General features: G+C 49.3%; 1 protein-coding gene and 1 long non-coding RNA gene across 6 annotated transcripts in view; one reads left to right on the forward strand and one right to left on the reverse strand.

Annotated features, from left to right (window-relative positions):
- GRHL3 (grainyhead like transcription factor 3) overlaps positions 1 to 12,349 on the forward strand; it is a 142,571-nt gene extending 130,222 nt beyond the window's left edge. Inside the window, exons 23-24 of one of the 3 annotated variants that reach the window (XM_087761078.1) lie at positions 10,017 to 10,047; positions 10,232 to 12,349. The gene's annotated coding sequence lies outside the window, so the exon portion shown is untranslated. Of the gene's footprint in view, positions 1 to 2,738; positions 2,847 to 10,016 lie in introns of those variants that run through there. The other 2 variants (XM_087761075.1, XM_087761074.1) reach the window with 2 other exon arrangements.
- Positions 1,404 to 13,732, reverse strand: LOC104017855 (uncharacterized). Of its 3 annotated transcripts, none has more exons than XR_015705528.1 (5): positions 13,565 to 13,732; positions 7,692 to 7,793; positions 6,032 to 6,910; positions 2,708 to 4,723; positions 1,404 to 2,586 (listed from the first exon to the last, which is right to left on the reverse strand). It is a non-coding gene; the product is annotated as an uncharacterized LOC104017855 (long non-coding RNA). The 3 variants fall into 3 exon arrangements; XR_015705527.1 differs by having other exon boundaries at positions 1,404 to 2,598; XR_015705529.1 differs by having other exon boundaries at positions 1,404 to 2,404; positions 2,490 to 4,723.
- Between the last annotated feature and the right edge of the window lie 31 nt (positions 13,733 to 13,763).

The raw sequence follows: 13,763 nt of genomic DNA on the forward strand, positions 1-13,763 counted from the left end.
CCGCGGCAGGATCTGTCCCTGCGTCCGCCTCTCGTCAACGCTGATGCCGGGGTCAAAATTCGGCTGGGTTCCTTGTGCCGCTGAGGAACAGCCCCAGCTGCGAGCACCGCCTGCAGGAGTCCCGGCTGGAGGCACTGGGACTGGCGGCACGTCACCGACTGGAGGCACTGGGACTGGCGGCATGTCACTGCCACCGTAAGTCAGCCTGGTGTGTTTAACCCCTTCCTCACTGAGGGTGGCTCCCTCCTCCCGCTTCACCGGGCGTTTCCCAATTCCAAGCCGCAGGATGCGTTTCTTCTCCCGTTTTACTCAGCTTTGCCTCAGGAAAGCTCCGGTGAAGCCTGTGGAGGACGGGGCAGCCGGAGCGGGGCAAAACCAAGGCGACCGGGCTGAGGCACTGCGACGCCGCTCCCCAGCCGGGGCACAGAGGCTCTCTCCGCCGTAAGAAGGCACGCTTTATTTTTTCCTCCTCTCTCCCTGCAAGTGCTCCTCTCTCCCAAATAGAGAAATACTGCAGGTGAACTGTCTGTTGTACCAGCAGCCAGAATTATGGGATAGCTTTACACATGCACCAGAACTCACAGAACCTGTTTGTCAAACGTGCTGACAGTCAGTGATACTTTAAAGGCCTTTACATCGCAAACGTGCTTTTTTCAATCTTGCCTTTAAAAATAATACTGTCAAATATGGATGAACAAGTTGGACAAAGAGCCGGTAGTCAGGACCCGAGTGCTGCTTCTGCCGCATTGCTGCTGCGTGGCCCTTTGCAGGCCGTTCAGCCCGGATTTCAATGACATCGGACCAGGCAAAGGTGTCGGGAGGCGCCGTGCTCTGATCTTATAAGAATTTAGGTGCCTGGCGCCCATCGTGAACCTACAGCCCCCCGTGCACACAGGGCCCTGCGTGCCACGTGCCACCGAGTTAAGCGCCTTTTAGAAATGGCGTTGTCTTCAGGTGTCCCCGTGCCTTTGCAGGTGGGCTCTCCGCATTCCCCTGCTTCATTTTTTTTTCCTGTTGAGCGGGCAACAGCGCTGCTCCGTCACATTTGTGTTTTGGTATCCTGGCAGTGAGAAGTACTTCAGACCAATTCTGGTTTTTACCTGGCCCGGGGAACCCTTCCTGTGACCCGCGCTCTGCCCATCGCCCGGTGTTTGCGGCAAACGCGGCACCGGAGCGGTCCCGCTTTGGAGACCCTCTGGAATACGCGAGGTCGCGCTGCCCAGGCCAGGGAGGAGCTTTACAAGGTGGGGTGGCTGGAGCAGAGAGACTCGAACAGAATTTCTGCCTCTCAGGAGAAAGAGATTTGAGGAACTTGCCCCAAACTGACGGGGTTTTATGTCTGGAAATGAAAGCTGTGGTTCCTGCTGAGTGCCCCGGGGGGGTGGATGCTGCATCCTCCTAAGCCAAAATCTTTGGGAAATGATCTGGGGGACACAGGGTCCAGCTGCGATGCCGCAGACAGCCGCTTTGTTTGTTGTACGATACAAAGGCTTGCCAGCGGCCCAGCCTCTGCAGAGACCTGGCTGCTCCAGAGCGAGATAGCGCTGAAACCAAGACAGCCCTGCCAAATGGCTCCAGCTGGGAGCTCCTCCCGTCCTCTCCCACCCACTGAGACGGGAGAGGGAGCAGGCGCTAACCCCCGCGGCTGGGCGTGGGGAGGTTTTGTGTTTTCTGATAATACAGACTGGTGATCTTCTCTCCTCAGATTTAATTTGCCCTTTCCTCTAGCCCTCTGTCCTTATCAAATGCCACTTGGCATTGCTTCCCTCCCAGCCTACAGCTTCCCACTCTTTTTCCAAAACCCCTGTTAGGAGATACGACTGCCGAGAGATGTAGTAAAGATAGACCTGTTGGGTAAGGAGAGCCGTGGGCTTTCTCATGTTCTCATTCTTTTCCATGGTCAGGAATTTATTGTTGATCTTAATCTTAGGCCAGGCAACGTCACGGCATGGTGAGAATAAATTTACTTGAACAATTTGTTGATAGGCGGATTTATTTGGCTTCTCATAGGGCCACCAAGGGGGAGGGCTTGGGAGAGGGGAGTTTCCTTTTGTGCCTTTTGCTCTTTGAAACAAGCGGTAGGAATACGCGGGAATGGCAGGTCTGACTTCAAGGAAGTATTTGAAAGTTTTACAGGCCTCTTTCCAGCTCCAATGCCCAGCCTTAGCAAGGGCTGAGGAAATGCCCGTGTTTTAGCCATCAGGTTCCCTGAGCCGCTGCGCGGCCACGAGCACCCCCCGCCGTTCCTGCCCCCGGGCCCCAGGTTTGGCTCTTTGTGCCCAGAGCGCTCCTCCGGGGCCGAGACGAGGCACTGGCGATGCAGCAGACGCAGCCTCGCGCTCAAAGCCTCTGCCTGGGATGCGAAGGATCTTTTTCCAGGTCACGTGTGCTCTGGCTTCTTGCTCTGTGCAGCGGGGATAAGAAATCACCCCTGCATCATAAGGGTGGTGCAGTATTTAATTACTGTTTGTAAATGTCTGAGAGATCACCTGATAAGGAGCCTCTGCGCCAGGGTGTCATCAGCCCACGCTCCCCTTCACGGCAGCGCACGGTCACACTTCCACCTCCGAGCCAGTTCCTGCAGACCTGTGGCAATAACTGGCCACGTTGGGCCAGGCGATACAGTGGGACACCGCGGGATCGCTCTGCTGGCTGACATGTTTTCATATGTCCCACGAGAGCGGCACGTCTTCCCGGCTGGACTTACCTGAAAGGAGTTCTCTTTGCTTCCTTGGTAGGTTTGTGTGGCTGATAGGTTGCAGGCTCCGGGGTGGATCTGTCCATCCTCGTTAGGCGGGAGGCTTTGACTTGAAGGAAGAAGTTCTACCCTTGGGAGACACCCTGCTGAGGGAATCGTTGATGCTGTAGTGACCGAGCAAACAAACAGGAACGGGATGTAAATACCAAACAAGGCCGCACCGGTGGCACTGAGGAAAGAGTGCATCAGTCAGCGAACGTAACAGAAGGAAAAAGAACCGGTACAACAGGACTGTGTGGGGAAATCACTTCTGGATTTAAAAAGTGCTGTCCTGGGCAGAGCTCATTTCGAGGGACACTGATAGGGCAGCGCTAAACTTCGTCCTGAGCATAGGAACAAACAGAGATATTGGCGATTTTAAAGAATCAAACAAACAGGAGCACTCACACGTGGTGCAACTTGTAAGATAAGCTACAAAGCTGGGTGCCCTCGCGCGCCAGGTCTCAGACCTCACCAGGCAGGCGGCCAGGAGCAGGCTGCTTCTGCAGCCAGAGTCCTGTGGAGCTTGGTGCGTTATGCACTAATGTGGCTTCTCCTGAAGCCTCTGGCACTGGCGCTGAGCTGTGGGGTGTTCCAGGGATTCCTTACGGCTACTCAAAACAGTCAGGACGGTTTCTGGACGGTTGTCTCACGGAGGTTCAAAGGGACCTGCCCACAGCTCTTGGAAGGGAGACTCACCAGCGTCCTGGCACCCGCTTAAACCTAACGTGCCTTAAGAAGCTCTGAGTGACCTGAATTTGTGTGCGATGGTGCTCTGCGCCCTGGAGAATCAGAACCAAAATCACCAGCAACGGCTTTCCTCCCAGCCCAAGGCTCACGTACGCGGAGAAGGCCATTTTCCACATTTTTTGAAACTTAATCCTCTTGTGGTTTTGGACACAAACACTGTCTGGCCAGAAACGTTGTTGCTTTGCTTGCAGAAATCCAGAGAGGTCTGTTTCAGAAAAAGAAAAAGGGCTTGTGAGTGCCTTTGAATTGACTTTACCTGTGGGTAATTACCAACAAGGGAAAACCCATATTTAAAACCCAGTTGTCTCCATTGTGAGTGATTCTAATGATATGGCTGTAGGCAGTATTAGGGCCAAAATCTGGGAGTGCTTTCCAATTGTAGGCAGGTCCCTTTGTGATGCCCAGCATGCAAAGGCTGCATTTACACAGACGCCGAGGACTTGAAACCCTTGCAGAAAATGTGGCTTTGTGTGTTTAACTGCTGTCTCCAGACTTCTCCGACGTCAGCTCTAAGTGTCCAGTTTTGTTCAAGTCACCACCTGGGCAGGGAATTTGAGGTGGTGCTGCCCAGACGCCAAAGGGGCACTGGCGTGGCAGCCCCGGGAGAGCGCTGCAGAAAAAGGAGATGTCTCTGGCTGTCGCTGCTGGGACTGCAGGGTGGGCTGATGGCTTTCAGCTAAGGACGACCCGAAGGATCTGTATTTCGGTTCGTTCAAGCCTGCAGGTAACTGCTGGAGGGTTTGTGCCCCCCTGCAGCTTGCTCCAAGCTCAGCGCGCAGCACTGTTGTCGCTGCTAGTGGCCCCCGGCTAATTAACTTGGACAGCGGTGCCAAAGCCCCGGGGGGAGCGGGACACGCTGCCCTCCTGCAGCGCTCGGCTCCCTGCTGCAGCTCTTCTACAAAACAGCTCTTCCACAGCTCCCAGGGAGCCTCACGCCGAGGGAGAAGTGCGCTCCTTACAGAGCCGGAGAACCTGAGGTGCCAAAGGTCCCAGGAGTTACCCAGAATCACGGAACAGACCACGGTGAAATGGGACAAAGGGAAAGACTCTTCGGATTCCCAGGACGAAGCCCAACCTCCTGGAACGTGCTTCAGGATTTAAAGCTTTTTATCGCTGGCTGCTGAAACAGACTTTTTCTAGCGAGGCCATAGAGAAAACATCGAACAGTCCGGGCAAATTCACTGATGTAAGAGGAGAGTCCAGTTCGTGCCCAAGAGCGAGGAGGTAGAAAGAAACCTGCATAAAAGATTCAAACACAAAAAGACTGATGCTTTTTCCCTATTTTTTTTCTTTTGCTTCCTATATCCAGCTAGTGAAATGCCTACAATAGTCATGATGTTTAACTGGCTTGATTTTAATACAGGGTTTGGTCCCAGAGCTTTGAGGACGCCGTGGGACCCTGTTTTCTTCTTTCTCATTCATTTTTTCTCCAATATTTGTCAGCTTTCAGCTGCCACTGCCTCAAAAGCAGATCCTCCCATTGCTAGACAAAAGTCCCTTTTTGCCTGAGCGAGGGCAGTGACCACGTGAAGACTGCAGGATCTGGCCTTCTTTTTCTTCTCAGATCTCCCTTTGTCTATAGTCATAAATTATAAGACGCTGCCATCTTTTAAATAGATAGTTTCCTGTTCTGCTTCTTGTAGGTTAGATATTATCTCCTACAGTAAATCATGAGTCAGTGATTAATTCAAGAAGGCCGTTCCCAGAAGCAAATTCTTACAATGTTAAAAATAATATGATGTGAATCCATTATAGCATGATATAGAAAATAATTATGGCCTGCAAACTAGTTTAATCAACTTAGAACATGCTGGAGCAGACACTCAGTCGGAGTGAGTCATTGTAAGAAAGTTCACAGTCTTGGCGTATAGGTTGTGCGGGCGAACGCGATTACCCCATGTCAGCTGAGTCTCGGGAACGCTGTACGTGTGCTCTTTGCACACCCAAATTGTGAGGTAAGACATGTTTGTTTAAAACACCTTTGCTGATGTTTAAACTGTATCAAATTACTTTATAAAAGCATGAATTGCTTCAAGAACATGCATGCAGCCAGTTAAGATGTCTCAGCTGATGAGTGGCAACTTATTAAGCTTATTAAATTGTGTCATCTTCATTCTGTCTTAAACAGCTATGCAAAGTCATCAAATATTATAAAGAGTCAAGGTGCCCTGCCTCGCCGCACAGGGGATGTATCTTGCGTTAAAGTGCAGTTTAGAAGGGGAGAGCTCGCTAGGAAACGGCTGCAATGCAGACGTGCTGTGCAGAAAAACCCAAAAACTCTCTCTAAAGAATAACAAAACGATCCAAAAATAACCTCAGCTACAGCAAGACACCATTGAAGGGACAGGAAAGTCCATTAGCAGTGCGTATATTATTATAAACTATCTGATAATTGTTAATAACGCTTTGTGTTTTGTTAACATCTTCCGTATCTCAGAACACGCTCTGAATTCCTGTGGACTAAAGCTTACAACACCCCGGTGAAGCCTGGTCACGGTGGCATGGGTGGGGAGCATCAAGGCGCAGAACAGTTAAGTGACTTACACAAGGGTGAATCAGCAGGAGGTTCAGGAGCTGAACCTGAAGGTTAGGTCCTCAGCTGCTATAAACTGGCACAGCTCCACAGCAAGAGGAAGGGCACAGTCAGTTACATCAGTTGTACGTACGCAGACCTGATTCCCGGCTCTGAGGTTGAACCTCAAAACCCAGTACCTGTTAAACATGTAACATCCACCTGCCTTGAGCTTCTTGGCAGAAGTTCCCTATAACCAACCAACGCAGAGCGGATTTCTGGGATGAAAACTCATGGGATGCCATGGGGTCTTTCGGTATCAAAGGCAGTGATGCAGCAAGGACAGGGGCTGCTGCTGTCCCCGGGCCAGGGATGGGTTCCTCCTCCCTTGGTATTGAAGAGGTACTGCCCGATGCGTGCTCAGGGTTCACAGCAGCTTGGGGTACACCTGCAGCACGGCCCGAGGTGAGACAGCAGCTCATGCGGAAATACCCGACCTCGCTTCGCGCTCGGTCGTTTCGATACTGGTGCCAAACCGCCCGCAGTGGCACAGACCTCAGAATCGCCAGGCACGGGATAAGTACCTGGCGCAAAGCTGTCGCAGCCACCCTGAGCGCTGTACCCAAACTGGGTAGGTTACAGCTAGTTCTAGTGTTTTCTGGAACATCAAACGTCACTTCACGAACGTTACAGATCAGCTGTGCCCCCTCCTTGTCCTCTCTTCCAAATCTCCTGGCGCGGTATTGATTGGGTGCTGGAGTGGGGATTTTCTCAGTCTTCCCAGCAATGGGTTGCTGAAACACGCTAGAGTTTCCCTTGCTAAAGCCTTGCTTGGACTGGAAACGTGGTAAGATCTTGTGGGCGTTTGCAGCTGGGTAGTTGGAGGTTTTCTTGCATGCAGTGTGTGGAGCCTGGAAACAGAGGGAGCAAGGAGACTGTCAGTAGCTGAGCTGGAAAGAAACCGGGCAGTAACTGAGGCCTGGAATTTACCAAATGTCATTTTAAAGGACAAATCACCTTTTGCATTTTAAAAGCAGCAGAAACTTTGCTGTACAGAATTGATGGCTGCAAGTTCTATGAGATGAAATGGGGGCGAGAGTGACTTTTTCAGGTACTAAGTTTCATTGATTTCTTCTTTTTGGGGTGGAGATGCTCATCAGCTTGCAAAAGAAACCTTAAAGACAACCTTTAAGTCTTGTGTTAGGGAGAACAGATCCTGAAATTACCCACTTTAGCTACAAATTTCAGATAGCTTAGTACAATATTCTAAATGAGTCGAGAAAGCGTGTGTGTATGGATCTTTCTTTACATTTTGGTAACTTAACAGCAGCTCTGCCAATTTTGCTTGGAAAGGTTCATGCAAAATTAAAAAAGGGCCACCTCTGGGTGAGACTGAGCAAAGGGAATTCCAGCCCCAGTAGAAATTTAAAAGGTAAGAGCATGCGAAAAAGCAGCTTAGAATAGCTGTTGGACTCGCACCTTAATGATAACAGTCTGACAAGGAGAAATGATTTTCCTTCTTGGCTGGATTTTAGAAACATCCCAAATACAACACTGAACAGCTATTGCAGTTCAACACAGTCAACGGAGGCAGTTAAAGGCCAGGTCCATAGTCCGCTGAAGTCAATGCAAAGGCACTAGGTGACTTTAGCAGCTTTGGAAACCAGTCTGAAACCAAATGCTTCCTCTTACCGGTGAAGGGAAGCATCCGGTTCCTTTCTTTGGCAACGAGGCGCTGTTGATCTCCGCAGACCGGTGAGTTACACTATGGAATCCTGGGCCTGGCTTTTCATTCTAGCGAGAGAAATATCAGACGTGGTGACCAAGCTGTACGAGTTACCTCTCTCCCGGGGCGAACGCGGTGAGACACGGGCACAGGCTCACACCGATGCTAATGGCACAGCTCCTTTCCCCAGTGCACCCCTGCTCTTCATCTTTCTGAGCGTAGACCAAAACACACCGGTTCTTTCAGGAATAACTGTGAGAACAGCGACGCTGGAACAGAGCCATGGTCCATATGTGCCCATATGTGTCCATATGTGTCTGAACAACCTTTAAACCTCGCTTACAATTGGTCTTACTGGCCCTTATGGCTGGGAGCCCTGCAAATGAACTACTATTAATCCTTATTTTTCATTTGTGTATCTGTTGCTCCAAACAGCTTGCATGGTAAATTACCATCCCAGTTTACAAACGGGGAATGAACACTGTTTGTACAATTATTTCCTTCTTCCAAGTTTACATTTATTGGTTTTTAAGTTTATGCTGATATTCTTCTGGTTTATATGATACGGGAGAAGCTCACTATTTCATTTTTCTTAATTATCTCACATACATTTCAGGCCATCTTATTTGCCTTCTCTCTAAATTAAACATCTTCAGTGTTTTCAGTCTTTACTGGGACTCTAATGATCCTATCTGTTATTTCTAAATTGAGTCCCTTTCTGCCGTAGCCTTTTTTTGGAGTTAGGGTGGCCAGAACTCAACACAACATTCCCACTGAAGGTGTACCAGCAGCATAAACGATGGTATTATTGTAGTTCCTGTATCGTTTTCCAAGCCATCATTTGCACCCCCGAATTTTACGCTTTAATTGTAATTGTGCATTGAGGTAGACGTCTTCATTGTTTCAAAATTACAATCTTTTAATGCAAGTCTCCCGTTGCGTGGAAAATGGAATATTTCTGAGTAGGAGGAAGATCAAATTTCTCTACTGTCTACACGGCAATTTGTGTAGACTGGGAGCCACAGCAAAGCCACAGTCTCACCTGTAACAGCTGAGTCGGACCGGATTAATTCAGCATGTGGGCAGAATGCATTATTTGCAGTCACCACACCTTTCCTGACTCTCTTCTCTTTCTGGGCCTTTCAAAAAGAGGGCTGGGCGGGATTCTATTTATAGGGCCAAATAAATCAAAACCTGCCTGTGTCGTACATGATACCTGGAGCTTATCAGGTGTGATCCCATGAAGTGCTGAACGCCCTTGGTAGCATGCCACACTGCTGCCAATCCCAGGAAAAAAAGTGGGATTTGGGAGGTATGGGACCATACCAGATGAAAGAAATAACTTTGTACTAACATAAATGTGAAATGATTCCAGTGTGTAGGGTGGAAAGAGCTGGAGTCCCTGATCTTTGAGAGCATTCTACCATTATGTGAACGTCATTAATTGTCTTGTCTGCCAGTTACCAATGGAAAATACTCTGGAAGTACCTGGAAGTGACTTAGTTCCTGTTCTGACGACTTCAGAGTTGGATTCTGACAATGATCAGATGCCCCCCAAAAAATAGCACGGGCATAACAGTGAGGGAAAGAGCATAAGATGCATGGGATTGAAGAACAAGGCAATGTGGAGTCAGGAGTAGAAAGGAAAGTCATTTGGGCGTTGTTCCACTCATGCCCAGACACAAGGCTGAATGAAATTTTTGCAGGATCAAGGAGCAGGAAAGACGCAAGGTTAAAAGTGGGGAAATGGAAGCCTGTGCAGGACGAGGATATGGTCGAATAAAAACCACCGTCCAGACAGGACCTGCGCTGGTGGCCATACAGCAGCAGCAACCCTGGCACGACTCGCTCCCCCTTAAGAAACAACCAGAAAGGGCAGGGAGAAGAATGGAGGCTCTTGCTCTGCTTGGTCTTGCAAAAGAGTAGACTAAAGGGAAGAATAGATGGGAGTGGGCAGGCAGAGTTGTCTGCTGGAGAAGATGCTGTTGATTTATAGTGAGATCATGGGCAAATCGCTTCCCCACTCTGTTTTTCCACTGCAGCTGAGCTGTTTCTTGCTACATGCATGGACAAGTGTAATAGTGCTCCTACAGTGCTAAAAAAAATAAAACCGAAATATGTGCCACTTCCATTAAAACTAGAAGAGCATTGCAAGGAATCAGATCCCAGGTCTCCAGTTCTTGTTATTTGCACACGTAATCCTTGCGGATTTGGCCTTCCTTATAAAAATGCCACCTGAGTTATAAAGCCAGTGGTCACAAATAATCTTTTCCACATATTTTTCTTTGTAGGAAAATGCTCCAGGACAAACCAAAAGCTGAGGTACGTGATGCAACTCTGGGAATTTCAGGAGAGCTGCTCTCACTTACACTGCGTTCCAGTTCAGCCCCTGTGGGATGCTCCTAGGATGCCAAACTCACAGGAGATTTCTGGAGGTGTGGGCTGAGGGCTTGTCCACAGGCAGCAGGCAGGGATCCTGAGCTAGCTATTTTTTATCAACCCCCAGAAACAGAACAGACGCGCTGCTCCGGTCTCCAGCTCGCATCTCCACGTGGCCCTGCCATGTGGAAGCCCTGCCACGTGCTTGAGGTTCTCCACCCTGTGCTCCATGGAGAAGAGGGTTGTGCTGAGGAAAGCAAGATTGGTCTAATTTGTTAGAACTGGCTATTAAAATTGCAGCAGGTTTCCGAAGCAGCTGATAAAAAACTGCATCTGCAAGCTCCATTGCCTGGTGTTGCCCAGGCTTGGCTGCTCCTGCTGACCAGCCTGCTGAGGCTGGGACGGAGTCCCGTGCTCAGCCCTGCCCTATAAAGGGGAGTTACTGCTCCAGCAGCGCCTTCTTGAGTAGCGCCTTCCAAGATTAACACGTGTCAGGGAAACAGCTACAGAGCCCTTCTCCCATCCAATGCAGCCAGCTCTGGGTTTGGCATGCCCATCATCACCTCAGTGTTGTTGAAAGTAATTGGAGATTAGGCATCTACACACCCTCGGAAATTTAGCACCTGCTCAAGTGACTGCACAGCTCAGTGCCCTTTGAATCGTATTCTGGTCATGTAAGGGGGTGCTGAGCTGCGAGGCAAGTCCGTCAGAAACACCTTGCAAACTCCAGTGTTCCGGTACCCGTAGGGATGTGTGAAGACAGTGGTAAACTGGCAGAGTTAAAAAAGTGGGTCAACTCACCTGTTAGGTATTCTAGGTCAGGTAGTAAGAAGCAAATAAGCTCTTTACATTGCCTAAATTACAAGTGGGTAAACTTCATGTACTGGCATTTATTCCTGACTACCCTGCTAAAGGAATGCGCTCCAAAATGGCCTGTGCTGAAGAGGAGAGAGTCAAGTGCTTTTGACAGAGCGAACTAAGCCGGCGGCCCCCAAACGGGCTAGCGTTAATGGACCTAACGCTTCCCCTCCCCTCCGTGGTGCGGTAACTTTTCTCTAGGGATAAAGCTTAAGAAAGAATCAGCCAAGCCCTTGTGTAGCTTGTGGTTTGGCTTCCTGCCTGCTCTGCCCTTCAAGCAGGAAATTCTCAAAGGGAAGGGAGCGCTTTGTGAAGGCACCTTAAGACTCTGCATCTTCTCTTTTAGTCAGAACTTAGCATCAGGTCATCTGGAACTCCTGGAAGCTGACCAGACAGACTGATGGCGCCTACAGAAGGTATTTAAGCAACTTCTCTACCTTGATCATTTTCCCTCATCTTCTGTCCTTTACGTCCTTGATTGCTGTTATTCAATCCTGAGATAATACGCTCCTGATATCGCCGAGATGGGAGAGACAAGCAAAGAGGAAGAGATCAAAGGAAGGAGAAGAAAGAGAAGATGCCAAAGGCAGAAGAAGAAAGAGGGAAGATGCCAAATACTTCCTTGATTTACCTACTTTACATACCCGGTACACAAAGTTTCAGAAATTCTTAATATACTTAATTTTCCGAGTTCTGGGGTTACCACGTAGTCACCAGACAGCAGGAGACCGTCAGCAGGGGCCAGGGGCATCCTCTTTCCACCAGCAGAGGAAGTAGCTTGAAAGCTGGCTCCAGAAAGCCCAGGAGGCCCTTGGCACCTGCGAGTGTTGGCGGGACTTGAAAAGAAACCCGGCAGAGCGCAGGCCGGGAGAAGAGTGCGGTATTAAAATATCTTTCTGCTTCCCTCTGCTGGCCGGATAACAGAGGTACCAAATCAGGGAAGGATCAGGGTGAAGAACAGCAAAAGGTAGGAGGGGTCGTTTTGTGCTATCATCACTACACAAGCATTAACTCCACCGGTTTCCTTGAGTTTGCTCCTGAATTTCGGAAGAAATGGAACATATATGAACGTGTCCTGGGGAGCTCGAGAAGACTGGAAATGGGACCAGGGCCAATGCTGGGTGGGTGAGAGATGGGGAGGTGGTACAGACGAGGGTGCTATATGTAGAGTAATCTCAAGGTTTAAACCAATAATATCGTATTACCACTTTTCTCATACTGTTATCAGTTGTGATTACAAAGCTAATTTAACAACCTTGATCTAAACTTAATTGCTATTCTTGTTGCAAAACAGGATCATTATGAGTTGCAAAAAAACTCAAAACAGACATAAACCTCAAACATTTTTGTTACTCACTTGGTTATACTGAAATCTCTTTGACTGAGAATTAAATCTCTTTTTTTCCGAGTTTGAGATTACTTTCCTACAGTGTTTATAAAGACCGGAGGAAATCTCGAAACCTAAGAGGAACAGCCAATGATAACAAAATTCTGAATATGGAGATGCAGGAAGCATGTACCTACAACGCCAGCTTTCATTTTTAAATAGGATGTGTAAGTTAAAGGCAAATCTAATGTTAATGCAGTGTTCGAGTCAAGAAATCGGCAGTCATTTCTGCATTTAATTTCCCTGTTGTATTTAAGAAGCACAGGGAAAAAAAAGCACTTCGAAGCACTGCTATTGATGATGGGTTTAAGGGTGACTCAGTGCTGTTAAATGGCTTTTGCGGGTTGTCCTCATTTACTGAGTCAGGCATCTTAACCACTCGCTTCACGGGGCTGACCCTCTCTAAGCCGAAAATCTGAGCAAAGTGAGTGCCCCGGCTCCTGCCGAACTCGGACGCTGAGCTGCCTGGTGCCAGCCAAGAAGCGCTGCAGGCCTGGAATCAAGTGCCTTCTCCTGGCAGGGTCATTGACTGCCCCGAGATGGCGAGGTGGGAGCTACTACAGTTTTTCAAATTGCACAGTCTCTCCCAGACCCAGCATGACATCAGTGATACCTCATCTAATCAGGCTCTGGTGTGATTACTGCCAGTCACAGAGCTGCACTGGCAACAGCGCTGCATTAGGGAAGTTTAAATATAAGGTCACTGAGAATGTAAGTGTGCCTCCTACCAAGGATAGTACAGGTCCTAAGATGGGCTCTGCAACGAGAGGGAAGGTCAGTGCAGGGAAGAGGCCTGAGCAGCTGCCAGGGACGGGCTCTTACGGGGCGGTGTATGGGACGAGGAGGTGGTCAGTGCTGCAGGGCAGCAAACAGCAAACTTCCCGCTGCCTTCCCGAGCACACAGCAACCGGAGGGTTATGATTTGATACCGTTTCTTACTCCCTCGTGTTGGTTTGTCCCCAAGGAGAGCAATTTTGGACCTGAAACACCTCTAACCGGCTATATGTGGACATAAATTGTTCCGGATGCGACTTCCTACTGATTGTTTATTTCATGAACCCTTGCTGTGCTTTGAAAGAAAAACCTTTGCGTGGTTGGGGTTTTCCTGCTTCAGCTGTGAGATGATTATTGTAAGTGCTGTTCCTGTCCGCTACGTGGCACCGAGCGGTGCTGTTCTGCTCGATGCACCTCGTGCTCCAGAACATCCCCGAGTACCTGCGGAAAGGCAAGCATCCACGTCAGCCCTACCGCGCATCAAATATAACGACTCCGTGCAGCGCCACCGCTTTGTTTCTACAACAAATCAGCGCTATTGACGTGCAGCAGGCGGGCAGGGCGGGGCTGGCGTTCTACAGCGATGCAAAGGGTCGGCCATAACCCTCCTTCTCGCCAGGAGACGCAGGGCGATGATGAG

This window comes from Nipponia nippon, unplaced genomic scaffold, assembly GCF_047370975.1.
Source record: "Nipponia nippon isolate SJK-2023a ecotype South Korea unplaced genomic scaffold, ASM4737097v1 scaffold_23, whole genome shotgun sequence".
Lineage (NCBI taxonomy): Eukaryota > Metazoa > Chordata > Aves > Pelecaniformes > Threskiornithidae > Nipponia > Nipponia nippon.